General features: G+C 46.0%; 1 long non-coding RNA gene across 1 annotated transcript; it reads left to right on the plus strand.

The window, feature by feature from the left end:
- Positions 1–11,550: 11,550 nt before the first annotated feature.
- LOC133628563 (uncharacterized) lies at positions 11,551–13,305 on the plus strand. Its single transcript, XR_009820746.1, has 2 exons — positions 11,551–11,968; positions 12,871–13,305. It is a non-coding gene; the product is annotated as an uncharacterized LOC133628563 (long non-coding RNA).
- Positions 13,306–13,911: the final 606 nt, after the last annotated feature.

Genomic DNA, 13,911 nt, shown 5'->3' on the forward strand with positions numbered 1-13,911 from the left:
CTGGGGCCGCAGTCCTCGTCCTCCTCCTCGCTGTCAAGCCCATCACATTCTGCGTCCCCACACAGTGACGGACCCGTCTGCGCTCCCAGATTCTCCACCTCCACGCTCCACGTTTGAGTCTCCTGATCACTACAAACTCTCTCCTCCATATGCGCTTTCCGCCCCTCTCTCCCGAGAGCTTCCCACGCTGATAGCCAAAACTGACTCTTCTCTGCTACCTTAGTCAGAGTCCTCTTAACATCTCCCCACGCTTTTAAGATACTGATCCATCCCCTTGGTCCCAGCTAAGGCAGCCTGTAACATCTCCTCCTCCACTGCCATCTAATTCCGCACATTTAATAACTCTGTGGGTGTCTGTACCACACCCCGCCTCTGCAACCATTGGATGCACACGGCCGTGGACGTGCAATTAATCCGCTCACCCACCTTAGGCGCCACTGCCTAAAGTACCTTAATCACTTATTCCAACTGTGCCATGGCCGCGGACATCCTGCATTCCGCCAATCATGTCAGGGTCACCATATGTTGCCACTACCGGCAACACCACCAGGCCGCCCGCACAGATCTCTCCGCCCACCCCGCTGAGGGGACAAGATCACCACACACTCAGCATGGATGATACTTTATTCCAACCCCTTGTTTACACCATGTGCTTTTATCTGCTCCACCCCGTGCCCACCTCTTCTGTACCCTGCACCTCTCGCGTTACAACCTGAGATCTTCTGGACACCTACTACACTTCGTTTTATGGCAAAGCCGGCATTCAGTAGGATTTTAACTATTTTCTTTCCTTTTTCAAAAACTTCTTTTGCTGAATTGCTCCACACAATAATGTCATCGATATATTGTAGGTGTTCAGGGGCCTCACTCTGTTCCAGCATAGCCTGGATAAGTCCATGGCAAATGGTAGGTCTGTGCTTCCACCCCTGGGGCAATAGACTCCAAATGCACTGAATGCCTTTCCAGGTGAAGGCAAACTGTGGCCTGCACTCAGCTGCCAATGGAATTGAAAAGAATGCATTAGCAATGTCGATGGTAGCATACCATCTGGCTGCCTTGGACTCCAGTTCATATTGCAGTTGAGGAGCTGCTCACTGGAAACCAGGACAGCATTTTTCCATGAGTCCCCTTTAGGTTTTGCTTTTAGTTCCTGTACTATTGTCTCTGGGGCCACATCCCACCTCCTCATGTCCTCTCCCTTGCTATGTAAATAAAACTACAGATTGCCCCAGTGTGTGTACCCTCTGTATCTCCTCTCTTGATCGGAAGAATGCTTGTTCCTAATAGGAGAGACATGGGCCCATGCAGGTGGAAAGCAGGAGATATCTTTCTTAAATTGTGGGAACTCATGGGATAGTTTCCCCACAGCAGAGACGTAGGATCATAAAGAAGAAGAAAGGCTTCCTTCATACTGCCAGAGTTGGCAGACCACTTCATCCACTGTTTTCCCCGGGTCTTCTTTCCACAACATGATTGCCAACAAGTTGGCATATGTGGTGGTTTAGCCCAGTGTCCATCAAGTAATAAAATCACCCCCCCTCCTAAACTGGACAGGAGAGAGAAATATAACAAACAGCTTGTGAGATCAGATAAGGATGGAGAGATCACTCAGCAATTAGCATCACGGGCAAAACAGACTCAACTGAGGGAGAAAAAGGTTTGATTTATTAAAGATACAATAAGAGCAAGGAGATGATAAATAAAACCATCTTAAAAACACCTCCCCCCACCTCTCCCCTTCCTTCCTTCCCCCCCAGCAGCACAGGGGATGGAGGCTTCGGTCGGTTCATTACAGATGGACTTTTGTCATGGTTTAGCAAGGAGCAGCTTTTGCTTGGTAACAGGGGGAGCGGGTTGCAGTGAAGACCCGGTAAAGAGTTTTTGCACTCTCCCTCGGCTCCTGGGTTCATACCCACCTCCGGTCCGGCTGGGCCAATCTGGCGCCTCTGCGATTGAAGTGCTGGCAGGAGGTGTAAGAGTGATACAAGATGGAGGTGACCACGCAAACCCTACAGTCAGAGGAGGAAGGAAGGAGAAGCAATAGACCAGAGACCCCTCTGCAAGCCATAGTGAGAATGCAGGCTGTACCCCTGTGTAAGAAACTATGAATTAAGGTATTGTTTATTGAGATTTATGTTAAGCTCAATGTAAAAGGTCAGACAACAAAAGACAGGAAAATTGCATATGCAAACAGCTGCCAGACATCACTTGTGTGTAGTTGCCTTTACATACCAATACCACCTATGCAAGCAAAAGAGATACTGCTCAAAGATAACTACAGGATGTTCTGAGGAACAAAAGAGGAAGACTCCTCACTCAACAACCACAGGAAGGCAGAAAACGACCCCCTTCACAGCAACTAAAGAATGCGCAGAGTACCTACAGTGCTTCACGGCCACGGACTAAAATGTATAAAAAAGGGACTGTTTGAACTGATCAGCACGGCAGTTGGCGGAGCGCAGACTCCCCTGTCGTCCAGCGCTGTCTTTGCTCATATTCTACTTGCTACAATTAATAAAATTATAATTGGATTATGATCCGTTGTGGTCTCAATTTATGACAATTTCTTGGTGCCGTGACTCGGATAAGGAACGGTGAGCTTCAGTCCTCCGGGGAGGCGCCCCGCGGCAATCCGCGGCCCCGCGACTGACAGTCTACCTCAACCTTACCGACGAACCTAAATTCTAGAATAATGAGCAAAGGGGAAACCGGTAAAATCCCATAAAAATTCTGTGCACGGGAGTCCGGACGAAGACGCAGGGACGCGTAAGTATATTGCGAAAATTGGTTTGCGGGTTATCCGTTCGGGCGGGATTGGGTATCCTGGATCATAACGAATGAGAGGTTCGATATACTGAACCAAGCGAGTGTGGACCTTTAAGTACTGCGTTTCCCATCTCCCGCGAGGGACTGGGCCAGGAACAAGGGGAGTGAGTGAGTGTGTGTTTGTGGATAATCCAGAAGATGGGGGCGAAGGGCAGCAAGCCTTCGACACCCATGGGAAGGGTACCTGCTGTACCTAAGAATACCTCTCTGGCATATATCTTAGATAATTGGAGATATTTCCCTGGAACCTTAGGGAAAGATAAGCAAAAAATGATAGAATACTGTACTAAGATATGGGGAGGGAAGAAGATTTCTAAAAACGTTTTTTGGCCAGTTTATGGGTCAGGAGAAGATTGGATAAGACAACAATTAAATCTCTGGGTTAATAATAAAAAACCCCTTAACCCGGAAGAAAGTCAATATGCGGAAGTGTGGCTAAAAAGACCGGGAGCTAGACTTTACCTCCTGCTCCCACAGCCCCTCCAGAGGTCCTCAGGGCGTCCACTCCCCCACCGGAGTTGGCAACATGCCCAGGGACCTAAAGCAAATATTAAATGGCCACTCCAAGGCCAGAATATCAATAAAGCATTTAATGAAATGCAAAAGAAAAATGAGAGCCCTACTGAGTGGTTAGAACAACTGAGGAAAGCCCTTCAGCTGTATTCCGGGGTAAAACCTGACGAAGGGCAAGCACTCCTCAAAACTCAGTTTGCAGCAAAATCATGGGAAGATATCAGAAAGAAGATTGAAAAGTTAGAAGACTGGCAAATTAGAGAGTTGGAAGAATTATTGAGGGAAGCCCGGAAAGTCTATGTAAGGCGAGAGGAGGAGAGCAGCAAGCGGCAAGTGAAAATGATGGTAGCAGCGGTCAGAGAGGATCGTAAAAGACAAACTGCTGCTGGAACGAAACAAGGGAATGTAGTAGTAAAGAAGGAACAGAGATGTTGTTTTTATTGTGGAAAGAAGGGACATATAAAGAAGAATTGCAGAGAAAGGATTAGGGATGAGGAAATATCGAAAGCGGAATAGGAGAGTCAGGGGCTCTATATTTTAGGGGACCAGAGTCATCATGAGCCCTTGATAAAATTAAAAATAGGTCCCCATAAACAAGAGTTCACCTTTTTAGTAGACACTGGGGCTGAGAAATCGACTATTAGGCAAATACCTGAGGGATGTAAAGTATCCCCTGAAAAAAGTACAAGTGATTGGGGCAAAAGGAGAACCCTTTAAAGTAAGTAAAATCAAAAAAAAAAAAAAAAAAGTGGTATTCGAAACTGAAAATAAATTTGGAATGGGTGAACTCTTGCTCGTCCCTGAAGCAGAATTTAATCTGCTAGGACGAGATTTAATTGTTGAATTGCAATTAGAAATTAAAGTAAAAAATCAAGAGCTAACAGTGTCTGCTTATCCTTTGACCATGGATGATCAAAAACAAATTAACCCCGATGTCTGGTACTCTCCGGACACAATTAGTAGATTGGAAATCCCACCGATTAAAATCCAAATTTCTGAACCCCACATACCTGTGAGGGTAAAGCAATATCCCATATCCCTAGAAGGACGGAGAGGATTAAAACCAGAAATTGATCGATTATTAGCACAAGGAATCTTAGAGCCTTGTATGTCACCCTTTAACACCCCCATTCTGCCTGTAAAGAAACCTAATGGGAAATATCGGCTCTTACATGATTTAAGGGAAATAAACAAAAGAACTATCACCCGGTTCCCTGTAGTAGCAAAACCATATACATTGCTAAGCAAGCTAGGGACCCCATAACTCCTGGTATAGTGTGGTTGATTCAAAGGATGCCTTTTGGGCCTGTCCACTGGCAGAAGAATGCCGTGATTATTTTGCCTTTGAATGGGAAGACATAGAAACAGGCCGTAGACAGCAATTGAGATGGACCGTGCTCCCCCAAGGGTTCACTGAGTCTCCTAATCTGTTTGGACAGGCCCTGGAAGAGCTCTTAAAGGAATACCAGGTAAAAACAGGAAACGTGCTGTTACAATATGTAGATGATCTGCTCATAGCAGGGAATAATAAGGAAGATGTAAGAAAAGAGAGCATTCGACTCCTAAACTTCCTTGCACAAAAGGGACTACGGGTATCCCAGGAAAAGTTACAATTTGTGGAAGAAAAAGTGAAATATTTGGGACATTATTTGTTTAACGGAAAAAAGATACTGGATCCAGAACGCATTAAAGGAATTCTGGAATTACCCATGCCTGTCACTAAGAGGCAAATTCGGCAGGCATTAGGGCTATTTGGGTATTGTAGACAATGGATAGAGAATTATAGCTTTAAAGTTAAATTCTTATATGAACAACTATCTAAAGACAGAATACCCAAGTGGACCCCTCAGGATCAAGAGCAGTTTGCCAGCCTCAAAAGGGAGCTAAGTCAAGCACCGGTTTTAAGCCTACCAGATTTAAAGCGGCCATTCCATTTATTTGTTAACATACATGAAGGAACGGCATTCGGAGTATTAACTCAGGAATGGGCCGGACAAAAGAAACCGGTGGCATACCTATCAAAGCTGTTAGACCCTGTGAGCAGGGGTTGGCCGAGCTGCTTACAAATCATTGTTGCTGCTGCCTTATTACTTGAGGAAACAAATCGCATTACCTTTAATGGAGAAGTTGTACTATATGCGCCTCATAACATCAGGGGAGTGTTACAACAAAAAGAAGAGAAATGGCTTACAGATAGCCGATTATTAAAGTATGAGGGGATACTTACAGAATCCCCTAAACTATCTTTGAAAACTATTGGAGCGGTTAACCCTGTGGAATTTTTGTACCCAGGAGAAGATAATGAACTATTGCACAATTGTTTTCAAACAATTGAACAGCAAACACGCATTAGGCCAGACTTAGAAGAAGAAGAACTACAATATGGAGAAGTATTATTTATAGATGGGTCATCACGAATAGTGGAAGGTAAACGATTGTCCGGATATGCCATCGTTAAGTTGGAAAAAGGAGAATTTAAGCCGATACAGAAGCAAAACGAGTGGCAGGCAATTATAATACGATTTTGACTATGCAACAAGTACCTGTTAGTAAAAATTTGAGTTTTGAACCTGTAGAAAAGGAAAAACTAGAACAAATGGGAGTTAAGGAACAGGATGGCAAGTATATATTGCCAGATGGGAGAGAAGTCTTGCCAAAGGGCATAGCACTTGAAATATTTTCAAAAATACACAATAAAACACACTGGGGAACCCAGGCGTTAGTTGATCATTTCAATCGGCAATTTGCATGTATAGGTGTATATAACATAGCAAAAACGGTCACAGCAGCCTGCGAGACCTGTCAAAGGGTTAATCGAAACAACATGAGACAAAAACCTCTTGGAGGACGTTCCCCAGCATACAGACCCTTCTCACACATACAAGTGGATTTTACTGAACTACCTAGGGTAGGGCGTTATAAATATTTATTAGTAATGGTGGATCATTTAACACATTATGTTGAGGCTTTTCCTACCTCCAAGGCAACTGCTAACCAAGTTACTAAGATATTACTTGAACACATTACACCTCGATATGGAGTACCTGATGTAATTGATTCGGACAGAGGAACACACTTTGTGTCAAAAATTGTTAGGGATCTAACAGAAAACTTGGGTATTAAGTGGGAATACCATACACCATGGCATCCACAAAGTTCGGGAGAGGTTGAAAGGATGAACGGAGAAATCAAAACTACCTTGACTAAATTAATGATAGAAACCAAATTATCATGGATTAAGTGCCTACCTATGGCACTATTAATTCTCAGAACTAGGCCCCGAGCAGATATAGGAATATCAGCATTTGAAATGGTGTATGGAATGTCCTATAGGATTGAAAGTCCACAAACAAATGTTTTAATTCGAGATCATGTGATTAATGAATATGTTTCACAATTAGCAGAGCATCGTAACAAGCTTTGGGAACGTGGACTGATTGTACAGCGACCCCCGTTGGATTTAAAAATTCACAATGTTAAACCTGGAGATTGGATATTGATTAAAGTGTGGAAGGAAGAAACTCTAAAGCCCAATTGGGAGGGACCTTATCTTGTTTTGCTTACAACAGAAACAGCTGTCCGGACTGCTGAGCGTGGATGGACTCATGCCAGTCATATTAAAGGCCCGGTAACGAGACCCCACTGGAAAGTAATCAGTACTCCAGTTAAAGCTGCGAAGTGGGAAGCCTATGTAAACAGGCAGAAAGCCCAAAACAGCTGTTCTCCTGAAGAGTTCCCTTGCTGCCGAGAACATGGTACACCCCGTGGCTCGAAGCAACCGAGTCGACGGGCGAGGCAGAGGAGGAACAAACTGTGGAAAAAAGAACCAGAACAGTGGGACGCAAAAGCAGCAATGGTCAAACTTCCCCAGGACTGGTAAAAACATACTTAAATTAGCAAAATTGATAAATACCCTTTCTCTTGGTATACCGTTAGTGTTGTTCTTAGTAATAATCCAAGTAAATGGAAACCCTCATGAACCGATGCTCTGGAAAATATATAATCTGGAAGAGAGTAAGATCATACAAAATCTAAGCGCTTCGGGAGGAAATTGGAATTTTACTGTACATTTATTTTCACTAATACCTTTTGAAACGGGTTGTCGAGGGGCTATATGTGACACTTCTGATAGATAAATAGCTAAAAAAAAAAAAAAAAAAAAAAAAACAAGCGCAATGCAATTCATGGTACATATGCCCAGCCTCAAACCCTGGAAAGAGCTATTGTAATTACCCGGGACATTATTATTGTGGATGTTGGGGTTGTGAGACAATAGCTTCAGAGTGGAAAACAACAGGAGATAAATATGAAAATTGGTTTAACGTTTCACCCTGGCTAACCACTTTATTGTCTGCTTTAGCAGGACCGTTTATCATGTTGATCCTGGGGCTTATATTTGGACCATGCATATTACGCTATATTTTACATTTTGTTAAGGAGCGGTTTGACATAGCTAAACTACTCATTCTAACTACGAGAGCTGAGACAAATTATAAAAGTGTATCTACTAATGAAGATGAAGATGATGAGAATTACTGTGAATGCGATATGCCACGTGAAAACTATGATTGTAACTGTAAGGGATTGTATTGTGAGTGTTATGATAAGTGTCGAAATTGTGGAAAAAGGTTTACCTGCAGTGCCGAAAATGAAAATAGCGTCTAATAAACAATAATAGGATAAAAGAAAAAGGGGGGATTGTAAGAAACTATGAATTAAGGTATTGTTTATTGAGATTTATGTTAAGCTCAATGTAAAAGGTCAGACAACAAAAGACAGGAAAATTGCATATGCAAACAGCTGCCAGACATCACTTGTGTGTAGTTGCCTTTACATACCAATACCACCTATGCAAGCAAAAGAGATACTGCTCAAAGATAACTACAGGATGTTCTGAGGAACAAAAGAGGAAGACTCCTCACTCAACAACCACAGGAAGGCAGAAAACGACCCCCTTCACAGCAACTAAAGAATGCGCAGAGTACCTACAGTGCTTCACGGCCACGGACTAAAATGTATAAAAAAGGGACTGTTTGAACTGATCAGCACGGCAGTTGGCGGAGCGCAGACTCCCCTGTCGTCCAGCGCTGTCTTTGCTCATATTCTACTTGCTACAATTAATAAAATTATAATTGGATTATGATCCATTGTGGTCTCAATTTATGACACCCTGCAACCTATGGAGGGCCATGGCAGGACTGAGAGTTACCAGCAGCTCCGTGTGAGTGAGCCCGAACAGGCGAGGGACTGTGTGGGGAGACGGCCATGGCACAGGCCATGGTGGAGCCTGCGCGCTGCAGAGCAGCCCCACACGAGAGGCAGAGAGGAGCTGCAGCCTTTGGGATAAATGCGCATCGGAGCAGCCCGTGCAGGGCTGCCTTGTGTGTGAGGTACCCCATGGATTTGCAGGGAGGACTGATGCGGAGCCCACCTGCCCTGAGGAGAGACAAATGGCAGAAGCTATCAGGAATAGACTGACTGAAACCCCCACTCCCTGCCCCCCTGAGCCGTTCAGGGAGGAGGAGGTAAAAATACTGGGATCAGGGCTCTGAGCCCAGGAAGAGGAGAGGTGTGGCAAGAAGGTGTTCTTAAAGGGCTGGTCGGACTCTTCATTGTTGTACTACTCTGTGCTGTTTTATTTTGGTTACGTTTTGGGGTTTTAAGGTTATGTTTTAGCTGATGTTGCATTAAATTATTTTCTGTTTTCTTCCCTAAGCCTAGTAACCTGGTCTGTTTTGTCCTGAACCTTAAGCAGCAATTAAGCTCTCCCTGCCCTTTGGCAATTCTCAGCCTCTTCAGTACTTGAGGCTAATCGTGCTCTTTTATTCCCTGATGAGCCTAAACCATGACAACTTTACCAATGCTTTTTCTCAGGGGGAGGCCTTCTCACACTTCCCACTGCTATGCTGTGGGGTCCCTCCCAGGGGAGACAGTCCCTCACAAACTTCTCCAACATGGGTCCTTCCCATGGGCTGCAGCTGCTCACGAACTCCTCCAGCACGGGGCCTCCCACAGGGGCAGCTCCTCACACACACACACACTGCCCCAGCATGGGTCATTCACCGGGAGAACAGTCCTTCAGGAACAGACTGCTCTTGCATGAGTCTCTCATGGGATCACAAGTCCTGACAGCAAACCTGCTCTGGCACGGGCACCTCCCCCATGAACTCCCAGGTCCTGCCAGGAACTTGCTCCAGGATGAGCTTCCCACAGAGCCGCAGCCTCCTTCAGGCATTTATCCACTCCTGCATGGGGTCCTCCACAGGCTGCAAGTGGGTCTCTGCTTCCCAGCAGTCCTCCATGGACTGCAGGGTGACAGCTGCCGTACCATGGTCCTCACCACATATCACAGGGGAGTCTTCCAGGGCCTAAGCACCCTCCTCCCCCTCATTCTCCATTGACCTTGGTGTCTACAGAGATGTTTTCATATTCTCACTCCCTGTTGCTGCTGCAGTTTAGCAACTGTGCAGCTGTTTCTTCCCCTTCTCAAATATGTTATTCACAGAGGCATTACCTCCATCACTAATTGGCTAGGCCTGGGTCAGTTGCAGGGCCCAGCTTAGAATTGACTGGCCCTAACCTGGGAAGCTTCTGGCAACTTTTTGTTTAAAGAAGACACCCCTTTAGCCCCCCCACTACCAAAAAAACCCTGGCCCAGGCCAAAACCACTACAACTTGCTGTAGAAAAAGACCCTTGGGGAGGGAATGATGTGAGAATCCTGACTTTTGGTGGCATCCAGGGGATGAGAGGTGGTAGAGCTGCTTCTGTTAGGGCATCAAGGCAGGTTATTGAAAAGCATGGGAAAAAAAGCTAGATTCAGATGTGAGAATGACTTGCTGAGCTCAGGAGAAATAGTAATAAGACTGAATTTATCTTGACACATGAGAGCCTCTAGATGAGCCTGGTGCCCAGGTGCTCCTTTGGACCTGACCATTCCAAGGGACGCCTTGATATATCCTCCCATGCAGGGGAAAGAGAAGTAGTTTTGGAGCATGGTGCTGGGGAAGAGCCTGCCCAGACATGCCGATTATTAACTACATTGTAGGTAGTTTATGACCAGAAGACATTTGTGTGAGTACAAAGGCTAATGCTTCACAAACTGTACTTTAACAGCTTGCCATTGCAGCTCTTGTGCACAGTTGTCTGGGCAGAGGTCACATCCTTCCTCCCCTAGGAAGGACTTTCATAAAGGCTGGAAACAAACTTTCTGTCTTACAGACTGTGGAATCTCCAGAAAAAAGAGATCTCCTGTTTCCTTTTCCCTCAGCTCTGTGAAGCAGGAAATGGGTATAAGATGATATCTGAACATGTAGAGTTTGGTATATCTGTCAAGCGGTTAGTTGAAAGCTCCTCTAGGGATGTTTTTTTTGTTAGTGGCAAATTTACTCATTGCTGTAAAAACCCAGTAAGGGGAAAATAGTTACCAGGCCATCATGTTATTTTTCTGTCTGGGATAGGCCAGTTTCAGGGGCCATATCTCCCCATGGTTATTTGCCACATTCCTCCTACTGGGTGAACCTGGTGCTTTGCTAGTTTGCTGAAGAGGAGAGATAGGTAACAGGTGATGAGCCAAGCTGTTGTGCTGCCACAGCTCTCAGCCTGATGTACTCATGAAAACTGTAGTGGGTTCCCATTTATGCTGAGTTGAGCCCTGCTACAGCTGGTGATGCTGAAGCCAGCTCTTTCTGAGGTGTGGAGGACAGCCTTGTTTTGGTGACAGATTTTTCCTGTGTCATTGGTTCCATGTGGCTTTATTAATGCATTGCATTGTAGAAATCAATTGTTGCCCTGTAAAAGCATAAATGGGTCTGAGAACAGCTTTCATGTGAACTATATCTCATTAGCCTCTACTTAAGTACTATCATATTGTCAAAAGATAACAAATGAGATTACATAGGGTGGGGTATGGCTGGGGAGGGGATGGAAGTCAAGGAAGGAGCAGAAATCAAATAAGGAAGCAATTTAAAACTGAAATGTGACTTGATTTTGCCCAAAAGTAACCCCGCTCCAAATATCCGGAATATTTTGTTTCCTTAAAAAGAACGACGCTAAGCGATGAAAAAGCTACGGTGGCAAACGGACATGACCTCCGCGCCCCGGTAACGGGCTGGGATGGAACAGAGCCCCGTCTCTGGGGAGGCACCGGATGCAGAGCTGCTGCCTCCTTTTTCTTCCCACAGCGTGCTCCAGCCCGCACCACTGTCAGCAGCACAGTCAGGTCGCGGGGCGCTCAGCACTGAGGAGAGGAAGACGCACGAACTCCAGCGACACCCACCGTCAGCCGAGTAACAGCATCCCCCGCGGGGCAGAGGTGGGGCCCTTCCTCGGGGACTGGCTGCCGGGGATCCGCCCCGCTGCAGCTCGGTGTCATGGTTTGACCTGACAGCCTTTTCTGGTAAGGGGGAAGGGGCTGTAAAGATGGCTCCTGTAAGAAGTTGCTTGAAATTCTCCCAAGCTCTGAGCCAGACCCATTTCTGGGGCTGAGCCAATTAGACGCCTCCACGATCACTTTTTAAGAAGAAGGCGGAAGAGGAAGCTTCTTCCTGTTTCTTCTGTGCTTTCTTCTTTACCGGATGGTGGTGGTGCAAGGAATGGAAAGATGGAGAGAAACAACCATGCGCTCTCAAGGTCAGTGAGGAAAGAGAGGTGTGCTGGAGCAGAGATTCCCGTGCGTTCTACGGAGAGGACTGGTGAAGCTCAGATTTATTTTCATTTCTCTAAAGACTCCATATTGGCTGTAGAGACTCATTTTGATAATGACTGCACCAGGGGCAGAGATTCACTTCATTAAAGGCCCCGAGCAAGGGGCAGTGATTTTTGTCATTAAAACTATGGCCAGAACAGGTCGTGTCCCGAGGGAGGGACCCTGTATCACTATGGCCGAAGGAGGCCGTGTCCCATGGAAGGGACTCAATATTCACAGGAGCTGTAACTGTGGGGAGGAACATACAACAAAGAATTTAATTAAACTTATGCCCAGAAGAGGCCCTGTCCCGAGGGAGGGATCCTGTATCTGCAGAAATGTGAGAAATGCTGATGTTTTTTTTTCAGAATTAGAAAAGAAATGAAGACAAAGAATTGTGGTTTTTTTCTGTTATTCTGTTCCTGTATAGTATCAGTCAGCGAACTGGACTTGTCCCTTTCTGTGTAGTGTAAATCAGTGAATTGGCCTTGGGACTGTTATCTGTTTCTGTGTAGCAACTAACATCTGTTTGTTTGAAGTGTTAATTAGAGTTTTAAATCTTATGATTGTGGGGGAAATTGATGATAGGATACAAAAACCACACATCCTCTGGGGGAGGGGGATTTTTAGGTTCCTCGAAGTTGTAAATCTTGGAGTACCTAATCAATGGGGGGAAACAAGGGAGGGACCCTGTGGCTGGGATAGGGAATGAAAAGCCAAATATTGTACCTGTCAGGTGTGCCTACTAAGCTAGGACACCTGCTCTTGCAAGAACGCTTAATAAAATTGCTTCACTGCAGAGTCGGACCTGAGTCTTTCACGAGAAAGCTTGTTTTGTTTCTCACAGAAACTGCAACCATGCCGAAGAATCCATGGCAGAGATATTCACTAAGGGCTGTGTCCCGTGTGAGGGACCCTGTATCAGCAGAAGCTATAGCTGCTGGGAACAACCCACACCAGAGAAGTTCGTTAAGGACTGTGTCCTGTGGGAGGGACTCCGTGTTGGAGCAGAGGAAGAATGCAAGGAGTCATCCTCATCTGAGAACAGAGAAGCTGCAGAGCCCATCTGTGAGAGATTGACTACATCCCCCATTCCCTGCCCCCCTGAGCCATTGAGGGGGCAGGAGGTAGAGATATCTGGAGCAGTGAGCTGAGCCTGGGAACAAAGGAGGGATGGGGGAGGGAGATCTTAAAGTTCTGGCTGTAATTTTTCTCATCATCCTACTCCTTTTGCTTTTGTTCCATTCTGTTTCTTGTAGAATAAACTTTCCCACTTTCCGAAGTTGCATACTGGAGTCTGTTTTGCCCAGAATCCTAATTGGCAGTGAGCCTTTCCTGCCCTTGTCTTAATCCACAACCACCTTGCTTATCTTTTTACTCATTTTTCTGGGGCCTCTGGTATCCTAATGAGGGTGGGGGTGAATGGGGTATGGAGGTTGCGGTCAGTTCATTACAGATGGACTTAGCTGCTGCTTCTTCTCAGGGAGAGACCTCCTCACACTTCCCACTGCTACACTGTGGGGTCCCTCCCCTGGGAGACAGTCCCTCACAAACTTCTCCAATATGGGTTCTTCCTGTGGGCTGCAGCTCCTCATGAACTGCTGTGGCACGGGGCCTCCCACGGGGGCAGCACCTCACACCCTGCCCCAGCGTGGGTCATCCACTGGGGAGAACAGTCCTTTAGGGACAGACTGCCTCAGCCTGGGTCCTTCACGGGATCAGAAGTCCTGACAGCATGGGCCCCTCCCCCACGAACTCCCAGGTCCTGCCAGGAACTTGCTCCAGGATCAACTTCTTATGGAGTCACAGCCTCCTTCAGGCATCCACCCCCTCTGTGATCCTAATGAGGGTGGGGGTGAATGGGGGGGGCACCCATCAAGAGACTGTC

This window comes from Colius striatus, chromosome W (genome assembly GCF_028858725.1).
Source record: "Colius striatus isolate bColStr4 chromosome W, bColStr4.1.hap1, whole genome shotgun sequence".
NCBI classification, from domain to species: Eukaryota; Metazoa; Chordata; class Aves; order Coliiformes; family Coliidae; genus Colius; species Colius striatus.